Below are 21,735 nucleotides of genomic sequence, written 5' to 3'. Positions count from 1 at the left end.
ACCACTGTTTTCCTTCAACTTCACTTCTGTACAAACATACTATTTTTTTCCTTATTACTTTATTTCCCCTCTCCACTGGAAATATCCTATGAATTTTCAAATGAAGAATATCTATCCTCAGAGGAAAATAGAAAAGTTAACAAGTTTTGAGTTTAATTGATGCTTTTTATTTCTCCCCTTTCTGTGAAGTTACCAGACTAGAAGGAATAAGTAATTCCATACCTTGTTTTTGAAAAATATATTTTTCAAACTTTATTTTAAAAAGACCTTGAATTTAACTGCATGAGCTAGCAGCTGGTACAGCCTTATCCACGCACCTCACAACAATTTGTGGTTGGTGGTTCTTAATTTTTATTTTTAAATATGGAAGCAGCCTTATGCTGATACAACTGTCCTTTTCATTTCTGATTGATAGAGGCAAGCTTTGGTCATGGAAGGCAAATTGTACAGATACATGAACCAACAGTAACCACCTGTAGTAAGAGGAAGCTAAAGATGTGATTTATTCCACCACAATAAGGAATCCTAGGAAACCTCTCATGGAATTGATTACAAGGCAAAGTTACTTGCTGAGTATTGCCTCTGACCCTGCATGAAGGATATGGCCATTCCATTTTATTGATTAGATAAATAATTCCCTGCTGTTTTCTCTTATTGTTTTGTAATTTTGCAGAGTAGACATCAGCTTGCATTGTAAACATGTTCATTGGGAGAGCATATAAAAATACTGAAAAGAAGGAGAAAGGTTGAATATCTGAGAGAGCTCAGTCTCTCCCTGTATTAATAAGACCTTGACAAAAAGTTAACTCATACTTATTGCTCCTTAACACATTGCTCTTAACTCCAAAGCAAACAGTTTATAACAAGTTGGTTTTGGTGTTTTTCTGTATTTGTTTAAAAAATAATATAAAAAAATCAAGTATATACTTATGCACAAGATTGCTCCCCACCACCATTTACCTTAAACTTAAAATTTGGAGTGAAGTCAAAAGGTGTCATCCTAAGTGATCCACAAAACCTCTGAAGAGATTTTACTAAGGAAGGAAAGAACTGTAAAGCAAAAACATACTTTATACAAAAAAAGTATAAGGATGGTGAGATCAAGCCTATTACCTAAAACCTATTGATCCTGAGTTGTTATGGGTGAAGGATTGATTGGTCAAGAATGTTATTTCAGAATTATCTCTATATCACTTTAAAAGAAATACTCTATTGCTAATTGTTCCAGTATCTTTCTTTTCCTTAGGTTCAAAAAAACATGAAGAATCACCAAGTCTTCTTAAGAACATATCCAAAAATGTTCAAATTGCTTTATCTGAAAGCATGAGGAAGATTAATACTTGAGGTTAAGTGAAACATTTTCCTGTGGAAGAGACATGATTCAGGTTTTATACAGCAACACAAGTGCTGTATGTCTAAAAAAACATAACGTACTACTTACTTTTCCATCCTCGTAGGTAATTTTATTTTTAAAAGAAAACTGGTCTGGAAGCTAAATTTTGCTGCATGCTTTTAAACACACCAAATCCTAGACTTAAGTAACATCTTGAAATTCAGCAAGATGAAGCTTCTGTAATCTAAAATGTCAGGAACCAAAAGACATCATTTAGCCACTCTATATGAAAACTTAAGTGATTTCTGAGAGCTTTATATAATTATTCAAAAACTTCACATTGTGAAAAAACATATCACTGAGTTTTTGAAAGAAAGATCAACAATAAGCTTGGGGAAATACCACCATCCAAGTGCATGCTAAACTCAGAATTAAGAAGCTCCTCAAATTTTCTCATAGGCATTTTAGTTGAAAGCAACCAGAGAAGTCCACATTTAAAAATAATTTTTAACATCTAAAACAGTTACTTATCTTTCCCTAGATAATCGTCTAGTTATATGGATTTAAATAGATCCAAACAAGGCAAATAATATTTAATAAATGCAAAAAATGTTACTTATTCTTCCCATGTCCACACAGTTTGGTTTTGTTACACTTCTGGTGCACTTAATCCACCAAAATCAAGGAGGTAGTTCCATGGGAGGTGGACCCTGTTAGAACAGTCTTGGACCTTTCTATATTTTTTTTGTCTTCAACTGTTTTTTCTTTTTATCTAACACGAGTTTGATTAACATCTACTTCCGAAACACTGTCATCTCATAGATCTATGTAAACAGATACAGGTAAAATTGACAGATTACACATGTATAAGTCTGATTTTTACGAAAGTATCCAACCGTACCATCTCATTTGCACAAGATGTGTTTCCTTTTAACTTAGATGATTCAATATGGCCATAGCAAAAGAGATTCAGCATTAAACTTATTAGAATACAAGAGTAAAAAAGTAAAAAGAGTAACAGTATTACTATTAGAGAGCCCATCTGACAAGCATGGGAAAGTAGAAAGGTGGAGTGATTTTGTTGAAGAGATGAAGTTAACAATTGCACTATGTAACAACAAATTAATATTGTATAGCCATAAAGCTGAAAATAAATGTGTTTGTGCGCTTAAGGTTATTTTTATATATATATATATAAAATGAAACAGCCTGTGTCTACGTGAATAAAGTGTCAGAGCCACATAAGATGCTTGAAATGAGCATTAGATCATACACTTTAACTGTTATGGCTATAAGAGTAACAAAACCCACCCAAAACACAAGCTTGAGAAATGTCTTAGTGCTATAACTTTTGGCTCACTCAATTTCCTTTTTAGACACAGTTGGAATAGATAGCCCAGAACTACTCATCACCATCTCCTCTTGGGATGTAACAGCAGGTACAAATCACAGATTTCATAGTGCTAAAGAGCTAGATTTTATTTATACATTAGTCAAACAATATCTGTTTCTTCCTCCTCTTTTTCTTCCTTAAATGAGAAATTATACCTAGAGAATAAATAGTATTCTAGCAACTACTCAAACATGCTGATGCCACAAGCGCTTGCATCTTTTCAGATGGAAATAGTAGAGTTGCTTAGTTTAATGACATTTTGCTATAAATAATAGACCAAATTCTGCCATCCATTCTCTCAATACTATTGACAACTGGAAGCATGATTTCGCAGAAAGTTAGAGGTAAGTAAAGTACCGCTTGAAGCTGCCTTTTTTAAAAAATGAAGAGGGAAATAATCTTTCATGTTTGGATTTGCATTTAATAGCTACGTTCAGTACTATTAACTAACATTTTAAGGTTATAATGCACATTTTCCACTATGCACATTTTTTTTCCACTATTCCATACACATTCATTGTTTGAGTTACTTTATATTGAGTTGTTAGCATTTACTCTTCTGAAACATGGCAAATGCAGTAGAACCTCAATAAATTATTTACACTTTCAAAGACCAAAAGCTTATTAAAATTTACCTGGAAGAGGACATTTATGCTTTGCTCTGAAGCTGAGAATGTAAATTATCATCATCTGCCCTGATTCTTCTTTCACTTCGTCAGTATCATCCCCAGTTAGAATTGTGCAAATGAGAAATGAAGCCCAGGACATATAAAGGGATTATTCTTGGAGGTCTTTAACACCTTCAGAGCTCTCCGTTGGACTTTAATTTTCAGTTACTGCAAGAGAAAAGTGCTGCAGACACTCACAACTATCAACACTGAAAAAGAAGTCTCAATAATAGAAGTTCCTACATTGTTTTCAAAGCATAGAGCTGGCATGTAGACAGACAACCTTTTCAGACTGATGGTTAACAGATGGTAGACATAATGCAGTCAGAACCTAAAGGCATACCTGTTGGTCCTGGTACTCCTACACTGAAGAAAGCAAAGAATGTGCTGCTGAGGTCAAAAGATTAATCAGTGGTAAGTGAATGTGAGCAGTAACTGATCCAACTAGAAAAGGTTTGTTTTATGTAAGAGTATTTACTTTGCATATGATCTTCACACAGCACAGTCCAGAGAACAACTTGATAGAATAAAATTTTGGGATGTGCTAAAGTAACATGAAATCTATAAAGTATACGCCTTCTAAATGGCCATTAGTATCCTAGCTCTTCAAAGCACCTTAAATTTTCATCAGTTTATTCCTCTGCAGTTAACAACAGTTAAGACAGTGGTATTACTTGTCCAGACATGGTGAGTTACTACAGTTTTGACTTACAAGGAGAACCAAAACACCTTCTTATATTCCAATAAACAGCTGAAGCTACTGTTTACAAATAACACCACTAAAGGATACTCTTATCTCTGCTGCAGCCACTCCATGTCAGCACAAGCATTTGCTGAGTGACAGGACAAACCAATCCAGGTTAAAATAATTTATTTTTCAAGGGCAGTTTTAAGCTTCGTTAGGTCTCTGGTACAGTTCACTAAGCAACTTCACTAACACTTGTGCTGGCATAACAAGTTTACACAAAACACTGACTGGGTGCATGAGAGAAGGAAAGGTCAAATTTCATCAAGGTTGTGTTCAGTGACGACACCCCCCCGAGCATACATACCACCTAACACTCTCAGTCAACAGTAGATTCCTTCCCACTCTATAGATTAGATTTAAGTGAGATGCGAAATGCCGAACTTTCAAGAGCTAAGGTACTCAAAATCCAATGGATGACTACAACTTCAAGTCTTAGGAAGACTTTTTTAAATATAAATTTTATAGAAATATAATAAAACCCCACTTGAATAACTGGATCAGAACTTGAGTTCCATCCCCATGGGTATCACAAACTTCATAATTTCAGTAAAGGTATTTAACCAATGGATAAAAATTTGTTTTCTCCCATCAGCTTGGAAATAGACTTTAATTTTAGCTTCTTAGTTAACCCGTCTATTAATGGGGTAGAGAAAGCAATAAGGTGTCTAATTAATGTGTATTCTTAGTATACTGATGCCTTCGATAAGTGATTGTGCAAGAATAAGGACAGCATGGCATCTAAATCATCCAGATTTGGAGACCAGATACCTACTATCACCCAGGTAGAATATTTAGTCTTCTTTTTATACACCCCATGCCTCTGAAGATAAAGTCAAACTCTTTCAACATGTGTAAGTAAGCTTTAAATAACAAGCAAATGCAACACAAGTGAAAGATAGCTTATCTAGCAGACTATAAGAATAATCAACAATAGCCTGAAGGTAGAAGCTGACACCTCAGAAATGATACAGGTAGGTAGTGATCTAATTCCTGAGGCTTAAGAATTAGAGGCAAGTCCCACATACTGAGCGCAACAACAAAGGAGAGCTTGTGGAACAGCAGAGAAAGCAGCACTGAAACCCGAATAATACATTTTTTGGATCTACCATGTGAGCGGATACAAGAGCAAGTTTGTCAAACCTAGAGAAAAGAATGCTTCGTGAAATGAAAGAGCAAGAACCTGTTAAGAACTTTAGCTGGACTGAGCTATGATTTGTAAACAGCTTAGAAGTCTACAGTTTAATTAAGGTTAGCAGAAGAGACCACAATGAGAGTAGCTATAGAATAAGCAAAGGACTAAAGACAGAGCTCATGGCCAAATTCCCAAAAGGAAGTGTTTTAGCTCCATCTTCAAAAGTGTTAAGTGCCAGAAAAGATTGTGTAGTATATTTATTGCAGGTTCCTGCAAGGTTGGTGCAGGTCTACATCGGTGAAAACAGGATGTTTTGCAGCTTCAGCTAGAATAAGGCAACTGAAAGTGGTGTAAAAGCAACACTTAGGGCCATCTAAGACAGAACTTAAAATATGTAAGTACAAAGGCGTTTGTTTTGATTTTATTTCAAAAGTAAATAGGAAGTAAAGCAGATGCGCAGTCATGAATGAAGACAAGAAAAAGTAAGTTGGGGGCGTGGTATAGGAAGAGATCAGAGAATAAAAGGGAAAATAAAATGGAAGAAATCGTAGAAGTCACTTGTCTGCTAAAATACAAGTGAGATTTCTGTGGAGAGTATGGATGAGATAGTGACTTTTTGCAGCTGAAGACTCCTGATGGAGCAAATGAAGAAAAGGTTGTAAGGAGGATTGGGGTAGGGCAGACAAAAAGAGGGAAGGATAACTATAAGAATACAAATAACTGTGTGGAAAACCAGAACAGTTTATACAGTTTACAATGCAATTCCTGCCCAGAGCTTCTTCCAGCCAGAGATGAAAACCTGTTATTTGAAGGATATGGAATAGGAGAAAGCTGCTCCAGAAATTGTACTGAACTCAAGATTCAGACAGCAATACCTTATGAGATACAGCAAATTCCCCTCTCCATTCATATCATTATCTTCTAGTAACAGCTTGACGCTGATTTATTTTCTTTGCATCATATTATCATGCTACACAAAGTTCAATGAGCTATAGATAGCTATAGCATATTATATTAATATGACAAAGTAATCTCATCATCTCTATAGAAAAGAAGAAAATTTTCTGTTGACAGGAAAACATTGCACTAAACTGGAAGCAGCAGACAGTGTCCTTTCAAGCAGAACAGGTCTGGGGGAAACAGTTTAATAAGCAGTTTATACATCCTGATGCGTGCTGTGCATAGCGCACACCAAAGATGATTTATAGTTAAGAAGCAAGAAGAGAATGAAGGCTGGAAGCAACAGTGAAAGCCAGCAGGTCTGCTGGTCGTCATCATGACAAAATGTTGTGGGTTTATTACAAGAAAGAGATGGAGATTTACATGTAAAAGCACTTGCCATCCTGTCATACTGTTCAGCCTGACCAAGCTTCCTCAAGAAAGCAAGTACAGTGCAGATCAAATAAACTCAGTAAAGAAAAACTATTAGTTTGTGTGACCTTTCTGGAACAAGGAGCTGAAATAATTCATGTTACTGCAGCACTTTTAGCAAAAGGCTGACAAGGGAGTACATAGCTTTCTATTCCAAAGTGACATTACCTATGTGCCTGCATAAACAGAGGTGAGTCAGCCTAGGACAAGTAAGTTAATATTTAACAGGTTGCAAAAAAGGCAGTTCAGTATCACTACGCATAAACAAAGAACTCTCATGGGGAGGGGATCTTTGTTAATAATGCCTTTGCAACACTGAACTAACTGTGCAGCCAGATCTGTTCTCTCTGATTTACAGATCATTGTGTTGCCTGTTCATTCAGCAGTCTTCAAAGGCTCAGGTTTAGAAGCATCCTTGCTTCCTTGCTTTTCAGGGATGGATATGAGCACTGAGTGGCAGTGCTGTGTGTATGAACACGTCTGGAAAACAGCCAGTCTGGCAAACACACCTGGAGCCTTCCTAGTTGGGCTTCACTACTAGTAGGTTCCCCTGCTCTCCAAAGATGAGGACAGCACACACTTAGGTTACCAGTACTTTTTAACCCCTCAATACATATGTGTCTGTATTCCGCCCCCCCCCCCCGTCTTTTAGCCTTTTAGTCCCTCATCGCTCTTTGAGGGAATGTCTGAATACAAGCACATTGATATTGTATATCAGCTCTTTGCCCAGGGCCAAATTCCAGCTCACCGTTTATGCAGGGTCTGCTGGGAACACACTTTAAATACTGCTGTTCAGATATTAATACATCACATAATGGAGTATATGCAAATGTAGCCATGAACATGCATCAAAAATATAAAAAATACAAGATATTGAAATGTGTGTCATGCACAAAGAAAAGCAGATACATTATGTACTCCAGAGACTATTCACTGATGCAAGCCATAGGAAAATTTCTCTGCTGTTAAATTGCAAGTCTTCAGAAATATACTCTTATACTTAATACATCACACTTAAAGTAATCTGTAAGTACTGCCTTCAAAACCAGAGTAGGACCTCTGCTCAGTCCTTAAGCAGAAAGCTACTTTAAGTTCAGTCTTGAAATAATTGAGCACTGATACAAGTGCTTTAATCTCAAGTGCTAGAAGTGGGACTCCAGCTTGCTAAACTGGAAGCATCCCTATACTATACCATAGTATAAAAGTAAAAAGCAGTTTTACACATGATAAAGTATGTTTCTGTGTGTACATGTTTTTGTTAGTAAAATCTGAAGTACATCACCTAAAATATTAGATAACAATTTAACTTCAGAGAGATTTAAAGAAAAAATTAACACTGCACTTCCTTGAAGAACTGTGACCATTGTTTTGCATTACACAGTGCCTTACTTCATAGCTTAAGTTTCACGAAAGAAGACTGCTGTAATCTCTTCACTGAAGTTAAATTAGTTCATTTAGTTCATTACAGGTTCTAGGCTATTTACTTCATTACTATACCTCAGCTGCAACGTTGCAGCCCATTCTTCTATATAGTCTTTTCAGATCAGGTCTTGGTACATATAAACGTAGCTTCTCCCCATCCAAAAGCCAGTCACATCCACAGTCCCGGTTCACAGTTCAGTTTGGGAAACAACTTATGACTGAGCTGCCCTAAGGGTTCAACAGCCAGGACCAGGATGGAGCAGAATAGCTGGATTCCCCTGTAGAAATAAGTTCAAGTCTGTGTTTAAGAATAAGTTTATCAATTTTGCATTTTACTTTCCTAAAGAATAACTTTGAGGCCAACCTTGTGGGAACAGAGAACCTCTTTCCTCACAAGTACTCACCTCCCATATATGCATCCTCGCAGCACTGCCACACAACTAATGATAGAAATCATTAGCTTGTAGATGAGATCTCATCCTGAGATCTTTTCTACAAGGGGTTCCAGCCACAGATGGGATTTGCAGCATCCCAAAGTTAAAATAAGTTTGAAGTTGCCACAAGGGTAATGCAGATAACTTAGGATAATCTCAGGATCTCTTACCTTTTAGTCCCATACAAGGATGCTTTCAACCAATTTTAGCTTTGAATCTTTCCAAAATCAATACAGCTGATAACGAGGCCAACAGTATCACTGTAATCTGTAAACACAGGTATACTTCAACATCACTGTTTCTTTGTTTTAACTTCTGCCAAATCTTACCATATTTCCAGAGCACATACAATGCTAGGCATCCCCAAATAACTACACTTAATTTCCCCACCCCTCAACTCTGAGCTCTCACCAGATAATGTTTTTCCACCTTAAAAAACCAGAAGCATTGCTATTCAGTAGAGAACTCAGACACAGTTCAGGTCTGTTTACGATCTCTGCTATAACTCCTTGGATCTACAAGTGTTTAGACTGAAGAGAAATACTGCACCCATTTGTCTTTTCCCAGAAGCACATGCATTTGCTGAAAGGCAACATCCCAGGAGTTTCACACTAAATCTGACTCTGCCTCTCCTCTGCCATTCATTCTAGCTGTAAGCCTCCACTTTGCCCACTAATATGCACTGTGAATAACTATATCAGCCTAAAAAAGCAACATTACTTTAAAAATAGACAAAATTCTTTCCCATTTAATTGTGTAAAGATCACTGGGCTTAAAACACAAACAGGATCCTGAAGTGTTTTGCTAGGCTAGTCTACACAATCCTAAAATAGTGCAGAGGAGAAAATAACAGTATAATTGGACATAGGGAGCCATCATGTTTAGATACTTGATATATACACCACAAGCAAATCTCATTCTTGTGTTAAGCAAGATAATTTTGTTATGTTATTTCTTCCCTCTGTTTACAACAGTAGCTTCCCTCTCCCTCCCCCTCCCCCCCCCTTTCTTCTTGAAAATTGACCTGGTGCATCCATATCAATAAAAGGAGAAAGGTGTCTTTGGCAGGTACATTAAATAAAGTCTATAGACAGCAATTCAGGGAAGAAGAATAGAACAGAATCAAGTGATCTGATTGCTGTGAGGGAAACAACAGACTGATACTTCAGCTGAGGAAGTGTTCCTCTGCTAAGAGAAATGGAAAGCATTTTTAACAAGTGGATGGGTATGATTCAAAAAGAGGTTGAAGAAAGAAGAAAGAAAATCAGCAGTCCTTCAAAGCAAGTGATAAAGCTACATTTGCTAAGTTCCTTGGGATGGGCCTTTGTTGCTGAGGTATCAATAACATTTGAAGCAATATTCAAAGCAGTAATATTTCCATTTTCAGTGACAACTTATTCAGGAAAGTCATTTTTTTTTTTCCACCTAAGATAAAACAGCTGGCCGTTGATCCTAATGTTGTATTTCCATAGTTTCTGGTCACAAACAAGAGCCAAAGCTAAGCAACATGAGTCAAGTTGTCCACATAGGGTTTTTTTTTTTTGAAGTATAAACTGGTTTAGAGCATGACATTCAGTGAAATGTCCTTACCAATGAACATCAACTAGTACAAGACAAGCTGGCTTTCTAACCTTAGTGTAAGTAATTAAGCATAGATAGGATTTTTTTTTTAACATACTTATTCACATATAAAATCTTGTATACAGTCTGCTTACAAAGATACAAAGATTGAAGTATTTTCCTGAGTCAAAAAAAAATCTTAAGGACATTTCAATTCTAGAAAGATTATATTAGATTAACTAGTTTATTTGGAAAAGTATAATCAAATTTTGCCTTACTCCTCCTTCAGACAATATAAAACAAAAATTTGAAAGTTAAATGAAAGCTCAGACTAAGTGGGCTGAAATTAATCACATTTTAATCACTTAGACCATTTCTTTTTCACAGCAACTTTTCCTTGTTCCACAAGCAATAGATTACCATTTTCCCATTAGAGAAGGCAGCTACCTTGAAATATCTTTCAGCATCAAGGTGGTCCTCCAACTCCCTTGATAGCAACAGCTCCTGCTTTCAGATAGTTCAGCTAGATATATTAACCAGTCAGACCCAGAACAGTGCTCTCCTTTTCATTTAGCTTTCAAGTTTGCAGCTTTTATTTCAAACCTGAAGAGAGCTTGAAGAACCAAGAAACTCAACTGTTTTCTGTCAAGCACTTTGGCTGGTCTACAAAAATGGTATTACTGCTACTGTAAATATACATGTTCAATAAATATTCTGACACCAAAGCCAAAAATGAGTGCTATAGGCTTGATAATACAACCCACCAACATAATGCCAGCATGTTTAAAAACTAATACCCTTGCAACCAATTTTATAGAGAGACTATTCAGATATTATGGTGATGGGCAAGAACATAAAATATTATAATCATATTGCTTATAGCCACTAAGTTAACTGTAACCACAAGTAGTGCTGTTCAGTTTTCCTTACATGCATCTGTGATACTTCAACATAGAGAGCATTGGAGAATCTGATTCCCAAATTATGTGACAAATATTATCTACTATGAATTACCTAATTGACTAAGAAAGGGTCAGTCATATGAACAGTAAGTACATCATCTTCACTTAAAGCTTTCTAATGTCAATAGGTCATTTTAATGTTATAATCTTATGCTTTAAGATTATAAATTAACACTTGCATTTAAGGAGCATTTGCACTGGTCTGCTGAAATTTCATGCCAGTAGTATATTATTTAATGCTTTGATTTAAGGCTTCAGAAATGAAATTCTGTTACCAAGACCAGCACTCAAGTCTCATGCAAATAATGGTGATAGTATTAGTCAACTTAATGAAGCATGATAAAAGCTTTAAATCAATATCCTGACAAACAGAAAAATAACCAAAAACAAATCTTTTCACACAGCACTTAAATCCGAACAGACTGAAGTTACTGTCTTAAACATGATCTGCTTTAAAATATATGATTTTCTGCAAACACCCATATATTTGCTAGCCACTCTGTAATTTCCCTGTATTATAATGGGGTCAGTTTGTAAACCCAGTAAAAGTAATAGCACAACACTAACAATTAGCAAGTCAAAACAGAAGGGTGTTTGGGACATTATTATGGATCTTTACATATATCTAAAAATAGAGACTATCATAACTAATAATTATATCAGACTGAGTAATAGCAAATGAAATTGCACCTTATTGAAAAAATAGACACATGGTGCTACTTCAAGTTCTAAGTTTATAAGAGTCTTTTTTTCTTTCCAAATTCAGTAGTAAGCAGATGAGAACTACAGGGCAAAAAGGTTGCTATTACTGATCTAACACTCCAGACCATTTGTACAAGAACAACATATTGCAGGCATATTATAAGGCCATATAAAACTGCATTTTTGAAGTAAAAATGGGCTAAAAACCTTTGCTGAGGTCAGCTATTTGTTAGTAAAGTAGAGCACGACACAATCAAATGTCTGGATCAATGTAATTGCACTGAGAGAGATGAAAGGAAACCACTTGCATTAAGAATCACACTATAATTTACACAGGTTCCCTTATCTTACTTCCACTGAAGTCAACAGCAAATTTTCATCAACTTCAATGGGATTGTTGATGGGCCATGAATTATCCTTGGATGCGCATCATAGGGTCTCTAATTTTTGTCCTTTTTCTACCTGGTTGATGAGAGGTAACCTCACAGACATGTCATTATAGCTGGCATACTTTAATAAGGGATTTTGAATGATGATATTTTTTTCTATTGCCAACCTTTTCTGAACAAAATGAATACCACCTCATAGTTGTTATTGGTGAATTGCTCAGCTCTGCTGAAACTTCATAATACGATGGGATAAATATTGAGTTAATCTTTCAGGTGATAGAGACATTTAATAACATGCACTTAAGTGAATTGTTTTAAGAGGGGTGGGGGATTTATGGAGCTAGACCACTGCTTTTGGAGATTTATTTATATATATATATATATATATATATAAAAATAAAAGCAGAACAAACATGGAGTGTCTTCAGTAAGAAAGCCACTATAACCTTTGCCAGTTTTACTTCCTAGATGTAAGTAACCATTGATTCAGTCAAATAATCCTGGCACATTTAAGCCTGGTAGTCATGAAACAGGAGAAACCACTGCATTAAATGTGCCTAAAGTAGAGTGCAGTTACAGCATCTATTGAACGTGAAAGACAGGGTTCAAGTGAGTGAGACTTAACATCAGCCCACAAGACTAGACAAATCTCTCAAATCTCTCCTTCCCTTATATACTAAGCAAAACATTATTAGACAAGCTTCACTGATGTACATAGACATTTTCTATGTACTGCAGTGTTAAACATAAAATTCATCATTACTCACATACACACATTTACATACATAGGTAGATAAAAATCTGCTAGGAGCACATTTGCTGCTCTAGGCTGCAGCATGGCAAAGATCAGAGTGACTGAGATACATTCTCAAGCTTTTCTCTTTCTCTAGCATTTTCAGCTAATGAACCTCCAGGATCAGCAGCTTTATAATTGTATTTGCAATGTATACAGCTTCACCATTAGCAAGAAAAATTCTGTGACTGAGGCGATTTTTAGATTTAGATATCCTGGGCTACTACGGACACCTGAATAACGCCCACCAGGTCATACTGAATTAAGGACCTCACACTCTCAACAAACACAAAAAAGATATATGGGGATTAAGACAGTATAAGACTGAACTGAAGGACTGAAGTCAACATTTATTCACAATGAAGTTGATGAACCATTTTTACCTCCTCAAGAACTCCAACAATACAAGAAAAGCCACTGTTGACCATGTAATAGTTCAAAAATCCCCTAAGAAATATCCTTCCTGTCCAATTATCACAGTCATTTGCAATCTATACCATACTTATATTAAAAAAGGGACCATAGCATACATTGTAGAACAAGGAAAGAACTTGCAACTAAAAATACATCTTATACCTTGATATAATTAGTACAAAACGCCAGCCTTCTCTCTAAACAGGGAGTTATCCTGCTGGCAGCTACAGAAGTCATTCACATGAATGAAGAATTTTTTTTTGCAAAGCCCATAAAATTTTTCCTGGTCTAATTCAGACAATACCTTTCAGCAATGTCTAGATGCTGTTACTTCTCTGCCTCTTCTTTTTGGGGGGGGGGAAGGGTGGGCAGCTGTTTGCACCTCCACCATGGTAATAACACAATGACAAGATCTTTTTCTTCAACTCCCTGGAATGAAAATAAGGATGCCTGGCTTGGAAGGGTACTATGATAAGATCTCTGAGCTAAAAAGCGAGGGTTCATCCCACTTCCATTCTCTAATTATGGTTAAGCACCCAAACACAAGAACGTGGGGGAAGGAGAGCACAGGAAGAAACAAGCAAACAAACAGTAACTCAAATATAAAGCCTAGAGGCCAAGCCACATGTTGGAAGAAGAAAGAGAATTTTTTTCCCCAGTTACCAATGGAAACCCTTGAGTGTAAGTTACACAGATACAGTATAAATAACTTAATTACTCTTCACACTTGTGAAGTTGGACCCACACAGTATATCCAACACCCAAGGGTTCATATGACAAAACTTAACTTCCTTTCTTCAGTAATTATCTGTTCTGGCAGTTAGTCGTCTCCATATACTTTATCAACCTTCATACTTCAATTGTGATTGCTCACTTCAAATAACATTATTTGTAGCAATGTTGAAAAGCCTAATTCCTAGTCTTCCTTTGAAAGTTGGTTTTGAACATCCATTTGAACTTGCTCTCAAGTCATCCTTCAAGTTAAAGAGCAGGCTTTTAAAGAGCAGGTTTTGTCAGTAAGGTGTATGCCCTGTTCTCCCTCTCAGGCATTCATGGGTGGTTGTCAGTACTCCTGTTTCCTTTGAAATTTCTCACTTGACATATCGCAAGCTCATGCCAAGTTTTCCACTACTGTATTACATCTGTGGCTCAGCCGTATCTGTTACACTGCAGCACTTGAGACTTTCATTAGGCACTACAACAAGTGAAGATCAGCTCCCTTGAGTTTCAGTTCTTGATTTTTGGTTCTAATGCACATCCTTTCTGATAAAACACCTAGGAAGTATAAGAACATATTTCTAATAAAGATCAACTCAACTAGTGAAACATTAGTCTGTGCACAGCTTGCGCTCCATCATTCTGACACATCAGCATAAAAGAGGGAAAGATTGTCACACGCGAACTAGTCCATTCCCTTATCTCTTTTCCACTCTTTTGTGCACACACAATGACTAATCCATTATACCTATTATCCAGCCACCAACAATAGGGCAGTACAACAGCAGCTTAGATTTACAGTACAGTTAAAATCCAAACTGCTTAAAGCAGAGTCTACCAGAATGATGTAGCAAGAGCTAACAGAAATTTCACATCTCTCCCAAATGGAAATTACTCTAAAAAACAAACACCCCGCTCGTTCCTATAGAACATTTTCCAAAGTCCAGATATTCTGAAAGATATATAATTATAAGTAGGAAACTTATCAGAAGACTGATTTCAATGTTTTGTTTTCTACACTTTATGGAGAATGGAGGGAGATAAAAATGCGAAAGAGTAAGTAATGAAGGATAAGGAAGGATAAGTAATGAAAGTATTTTTTGCGAGCTTCCAGCAGCAATCATTTAAGCTGATATTGACAGCAATAATAAACACAGCAATGTGCATACTCTTTAAGTCTGCTGATCCTTTTCAAGGTAGCATTTAGTAGGGACATGAATCTGGAACAAGCCTGTAACACCAAACACCTGTTTACGCAATAACCTTCAAATGCCTATGCATTCCCTAATCTTTCTAATACTCTAACAGCATTCTATATTCCAAAGACATCAATGCCACAGAGTGATAGTTACCTAAAACCTGTAACTATCTGAACAAGGACTTGGGGGTAGGGAGAAGTTGACTAATTTTTACTGCCCCCTTCCCTCCCCAAGCATAAAAAAAGCTCCCAATAAGATAAAACTATGATCTACTGAAAAGCAAAAGGTAACTTAAGTAAATTTTGGGAGGAAGGTACATTCAGGACAAAAAAAAAAGAGATTACCATGAAGAATATTTTACAGATTAGAAGCTCAAGCATACCTTTAAGATCCTAAATTCAGGCTCAGCTTGACTATAGACTGTGTGCTGAGAAAAACTTCCACAGCTCTTGCTGCACGCTTGTTTGCACTGCTCCTGTATGGTAAGACCCACGGGCTCCAACAGGTAATGTCTTTTAAGCACTGCTTTTCTACTTAAGCTGACCCTGTGTGTGGCTGAAGGTTACCAATAGCTGGGAACACTTAGTACCTCCTCGGAAATTTTACCTCCAGAGATTGGTAACATACCTTCTATAACTTTTATCCATTCATAATTATCTGTGGCTCTGAATCCATACTGCCACCCAGTGAATGGAAACAGTTGAGATGTCTCTTTCCAGAACACACTGGCATTAAGAGATTAGATGTTTGGTTAGGGGTGTACCTAGAAGTCCATTTTGGAAATACACAAAGTATTTTTCTTCCGCATATCAGTTTATAATCTTTTCACTTTTAAAATACAGAAAGAAAAATCAGGTGTTTTGTTTTTGTTAAATCATTTGTAACTTTTTTGGGGGAAACATTGCTAAAATACCATACATACAAAGTATTTCTAAAGCCCATGTCCCTAATGGATTTCATGAGATACTAACAGTTCTCTCATACCAGTAAACAAAACCTGCTCAAAATAGATCATGCTTCCCTTTATCTACTTGCATGTCTGGTTGATGGAGTCCAAAGGAGAGATGTAATAGTTTCATTGGTGAGCAGATAGTTTTTCAGATTCTTTTGATTTAGTTTAAAAAATGAATATAAATTCAACTGCAAACAGCAGCATTTTAAAGTAAGATTACAATGCAAAAGCATATTTTAAGAAATATACACGCATGGAGCAATAGCTTCATCTATGGAAGTGTTGAGCCTGACTGTCTGGCTAATACAAAGCAAAAGGAAAACACAAGGGAACTTTAGATTCATAGCACTGTCATCAACAAAGTGTTGTTAGAGTACTTCCCTTTTAATAAAGCTGGCAGCTGTGTGGGGTAAGCTGCCTTTCCTCTTTCCCTCAGCTACGCTTGTAAAGGCTAGGAAGTCTGATTAAGAGGAGCTGGTTTGTAGCTCATTCACAGCAAGCTAGAGAAGGAAGACTAGTCCGATATAGCCTGGAAAGGAAATGTGTTAACTCAGGGGAGAACAGGGCCACTTTTTGTTAGGGATTTCTATAGCACTTCCAGCAGCATTATAAATGAGCAGGTGCACATCCTATGAAAGCAATCTTTTGCAAGAAAGCTGTTTTAGCCAACATGTCTCTAAGGATTTTAAAGGGTGCTAATTTACTACATCCAATGCAAATGAGATACAGAATTGAGTGGGCAACAAAGTCAGGTTTGGTAACTTGAAGAAGTGAAGAGTTACTTCTGTGAATTTCTTGACCACAACTACAGTTTGGAAAGCCTGATGGTCCACAGTTACAAAACAAAATTCAAGCAAATTTACAGTGTAGTCTTAGCCTTCACACAACTTCAGCATAACAGCCAGCACATCTACAGCCACCTCCCTGCTGAAGTTCAGCAACCAGATTTTGAATCAAGCCTGGGTCATAATTCCAAATCCATACACAAATTTGACCCCAAAACTGCTACTTTATCCCTCCAATCATCCTTCGCCAGTATACTTCAGCTGCCATCATCTTATCCAGGGGAATACAGCCAATATTGAACCCTAATTTTTGTTTAGTATGTTCAACTATTTGTAAGGCCAATTACCCTAGCAGACTAGCACTAAAAAAACTAGCAGACAAGAACTACAAGTTGAAGTAGCTTGCAGAAAATTAACTTAAGCAGCATTTCCTGTTTTTTGAATGTTATCAAGAAGTATTTTTAAAGAGGTCAGAAGGAACCGACAAGGTGAATTGGAATTGGTGTTTGCCAATAGGAAAAAAAATAAAGTTGCAAAGACATTCAGTTCTTCATCCATCCTTTTTACCTCTTCTTTTGGAAACTTACTGTATATTTGCACTACTTCAGAGAACAGGGGAAAAGGTATAACTCTATTGCACTGGAAACGACCACCCAGTCATTGACAAATAACATTCCTGTAGCTATAGCCTGTATTTACTCTAGCTCTCTGGTAGGGAATAGGGTCACTTTTTCCTTGAAAACAAATCTTACTGGAGAAGTTTACTGGTTCTGGCAAAACTTTCATCCATAATAATTCTTCTGAACCAGATGAAATTTTTCATCATAAGCAGAGAGAACAAAAATCAAATAAGTTTAATAGACACTCTGTCCAGAACAATCCATATTTACATAAGCTCTGTACAGCTATCTGCTTACATAAACACTGATTTACAGAAATAATCTGATGAAGTTATTTGGCCTAAATTATTTCACTATCTGTGGTCTTCCCAGCCTCTACTTTCCCTCAATATTTTAATGATCTTCCATCACAAAGTAAATTTTAATTTGTTCCTGGGACTACTATGTTTACTTACAAGTGAAATATTGTTAGATATAGATAGCTCAAAATAGCATAGATAGCCCAAATAAGCGTTCTACAGGAATTCCTGGAATAGCATATAATAAATACAGCAAGAATACAAAATATAACTCCATGCCACCAATCTACTTACAGATTTGAGGAAGCTAATTGAACATTTTACAGCTACAAAATAGGGATGATGTCTCTTTCACAAGTAATTCTCGCCTATAACACATGCAAGGCTTGAATATCTTTTAAAAAAAGAAAGCAAACCTTGAAGCAGTAAAGAAGTATTTGTTCACCACAATTTCTCTTAAAAAAAACAACACGACACTACTGTAATGTTTCCCTGAAATTACTACTGAATTACTCCAGATAATCAAAAACCCATAGAACACCACTGAGTTTAGAGGCAAGAGTGTATCAAAGAATGTATTAGAAGTGGTATTCAGACATAACTACTGTTACATCTTCAAAGCAGTTATACCTTCAATTAGTAAAGAAAGTAGTTGAAATTGAAGCAAGAGTGGCATAGGAATTTGTTGTGAAATCATCAACAGGTAAGTTTTTCAACAATCTCAGTAGCTACATTCAGCAGAATGAAATTTCCACCATAGAAGCCTTCTCTACTTTCACATGATTATAGCTGTAAACTTACTTAAGCTATATGAATTTAACTCCAAAGTATGTAAGTTAAATATGCAGCTCAATGAAAGTTAAACAGAAAAGTTTTATACATAAATGCTCAGTATTTGTGTGGGTATATCACCTTCACAGGTGTATCAGCAAACTCTAATCACTATTTCCTTTTGAATGCTTAGTTGCATCTTAAATCGATATTCCAATATCTTTTAGATATTTATAACATGTAAAAACATCACTAATAAAAACCTCAATCCCAACTGTAGTTGAGGTCTAATAACAGCAAAAATAAGAATACTTTAAGAAACAAACAAATAAAAAACAGTAGTTGATTCCCTTCAGGCAGCTTGCACATACAGAATAGAGTGGTAAAATCAAAGAAATTTTACCTTAGAGAACAATCAGAATTAGCGTCCTGCATCACACATATGCAGGAACAGCAATAAACTAGAAGGTACAACTAATTAAGTATTCTTTTAAAAGAAAACTGCTGATAACATTTTGGTTCAGGTGTATGTTTGGTTTTTTAAGAATAAACATTTGAAAGCAGGCACCAGACTACAACTACATAGACTCAGGCCCTTTCTTTTTTATCATAACATCAGGGAACAACTTCAGTAAAGAAATAAACCTTATAGATTAGGTACTAACCTCAACTGCTTAATATGCCTCAGGAAAACTTCCCTGTAGCCACTTCTGAGACTGATAAAAACTACCTGGGGAATATGTTTCAGCTGGGCCAACCTGGAACATGATGAGGCCCAAGGGGCAGTGAGGGATATCAGATGAAACAAATAACATCATCAAGGATGCTGGGCAGGAGCACTGGTATTCATCAGCTTTGAGCTTGCTTGATGTGGTTTACAGCAGGACAAGACCCAGGTCTTTTCTATGCTGTATCTGCCTTGCTTTTGTGGTTGGGGGAATTTGGCATATCTTCCCTGGGGTCTGCTGAAATGCTCTTTCTAGGGTGTGCTAACTCTTGAATCCTATGCTAGTCTTGTTTAACAAAGGAACATAACAATACATATGAAATGGTATACAATAAGTGGGTGGAATATAGTAGCCTTCCCCAGGTGAATTTTCCACGGTAACCCTTACAGCCTTTAACTCCTCATAAGAACTGGTCCATTGTATCAGACTGGAAGAAAGAACTTTACTTTATAGAAATGAATGGCTTTTCCTTTTTACGCTTGCACATTCATGCCAAGTATCTGAAAAGCAATATCCATCCAGTAGTTCAAATTACATGTCTCTAGTAGAATAAGGTATTCATAAAATGTCTCCATAGTTTTGCATCTCTACTATTGAGAAACAAATCATTTTGCCTTACAAGTTTTTATGTCTTCTGTATTTATTACTACTATTAAGTTTTCTCCCACTGCAACACTATTAATATTGATTTTGTAATTAAGCAAACCAAAACTCAAGCTGTGAGCTTGAGAACAGTGCTCCACCATTTGCAGTGCACTATAGACAAGGAGGACAAAGAAAAGCAAGTAAGGCTTTATTTTAGCTGAACGTTTCACAAAGATGGCAAAAGGAAACTTCTTATCTCCTGTATGGATTTCTGTCAAGCTGTCACAGTCCAAATACAGATATCCTTCATGCTCCGAAGTCTTGACCCCTGTCCACTAGTTTTCATACAAAGTTTAACATGTCTAAGCTTGAGTTACTGGCATGCTTTTTTATTTTAAGGGAAAAAAATATATCAGGCACATCAGCGACTATTATGCCCTCTGTATTCAAACTATGAATTGAAAAGGACAGAGACCAGGTGTAGAAAATGTCATCTCAAAATGGAAGTTATGAGCACATTGACAAGAGAAGACATAACAAAGTTTTACAGCCTGGATTGTAATGGTTATTACCACAGACAGCTATAATGAAAATGAGGCTAATGCTTGACATCACACCTCTGTATGATAGGGTTGCTTGCTTCTAGGCAGACAAACTGATTTGTGAAAAAAGCTTAAAGTTCCACCTGGGAAAAACAAACAAACTCACAAAAAACAACCCCACAACCCCACAGTACACGTGTCTTCATTTTCATTTACCTTTTCTTCAGCTGCTAACTAATTCTGAACTAATTCTGAATTTACTTCTTTGAAAGCTGTCTGTCACACAGCTTCCAGGGCAGCTGAGATGATCATGCACAAGCGTCTGGCACCTGTGAAATCAGCTAACCTTTAGAGAACTTCAGATTAGTTGGTGAAAGAATTGCTAGCAAAAATTCTGTCTCAGATGTATAGCTGAGTCAGGAATAAAGTTGCTGATCATGCTAATTAGTGGTCAAATTGCACATGCTAATGAAGAACAAGCTGATAAGAAAAAGCCAATTCTGTTTAAATATCAGAGAGAAATTCCTGACTACTAAGACTTGTATGGAAAGAATTTTCATAGACATCACTACTTACTATTCCAGTCAATACTAAAAAATACTTGTATAATAACGGTACTTCTTACCTGATACCTTAGCCATGCCACCTCATCTCCCCCCAGAATCACAATCCTCTAAGCTGCATTCTTTAAACTTACTATCTAATCTCAGTGAATAGACACTGTGAATACACAGGGGCACCTACTACATTTGTTCTGATTAAAGCCTAACATTTTTTTCCTGATTATTGAATCTTACATCATAAAGCCTTTACCTACACTTTGAACTAATTGTACTTCCTAGATCACTGCCCTTCCTAAGACCTACATGATAAAGCTAATTCTTTCATATATCACCTTAGCAAAAGTACTAATCAAGCTTAAACCTTCACTACTTCTCTGGTTAACTGTTTTCAGCTCCACAGGAGTGTAAAGAGGGAAATGAAAACCAGTTCAAAATAAAAGAACATCTTCAATATATGTTTATTTCTTCCCATGCCTTAATAAAGAAATGTTTCATATGCCTTTCTGTCCTTGATACTCAGTTGTAGTATCAACCAACAGATAAATGTTCCATGGGATAAAGACCATGCCTTCATTCATTAAGGAAATGCAGAGCCTGAGTTCCTTCAAACATTAGGGGAGTCAATGAAGCAATATAGTAATAAACTAGCCAAC

The 21,735-nt window shown here is 36.4% G+C and overlaps 1 protein-coding gene across 28 annotated transcripts in view; it reads right to left on the bottom strand.

Moving 5' to 3' along the window:
• Window positions 1-20,619, bottom strand: part of SLITRK4 (SLIT and NTRK like family member 4) — a 242,444-nt gene extending 221,825 nt beyond the window's left edge. For 12 of the 28 annotated variants that reach the window (XR_014571878.1, XR_014571879.1, XR_014571880.1 and 9 more), the window contains exons 1-4: window positions 19,330-19,363; window positions 8,672-8,768; window positions 8,143-8,345; window positions 3,362-3,562 (exon numbers count right to left, since the gene is read on the bottom strand). The gene's annotated coding sequence lies outside the window, so the exon portion shown is untranslated. The other 16 variants (XR_014571887.1, XR_014571890.1, XM_083797041.1 and 13 more) reach the window with 12 other exon arrangements.
• Window positions 20,620-21,735: the final 1,116 nt, after the last annotated feature.

The sequence above is a fragment of the Anser anser genome, assembly GCF_964211835.1.
Source record: "Anser anser genome assembly, chromosome: 13".
In the NCBI taxonomy this organism is placed as follows: domain Eukaryota; kingdom Metazoa; phylum Chordata; class Aves; order Anseriformes; family Anatidae; genus Anser; species Anser anser.
Note: the sequence above shows the minus strand (reverse complement) of the source record. Positions and strands in the feature narration are given on the sequence as shown.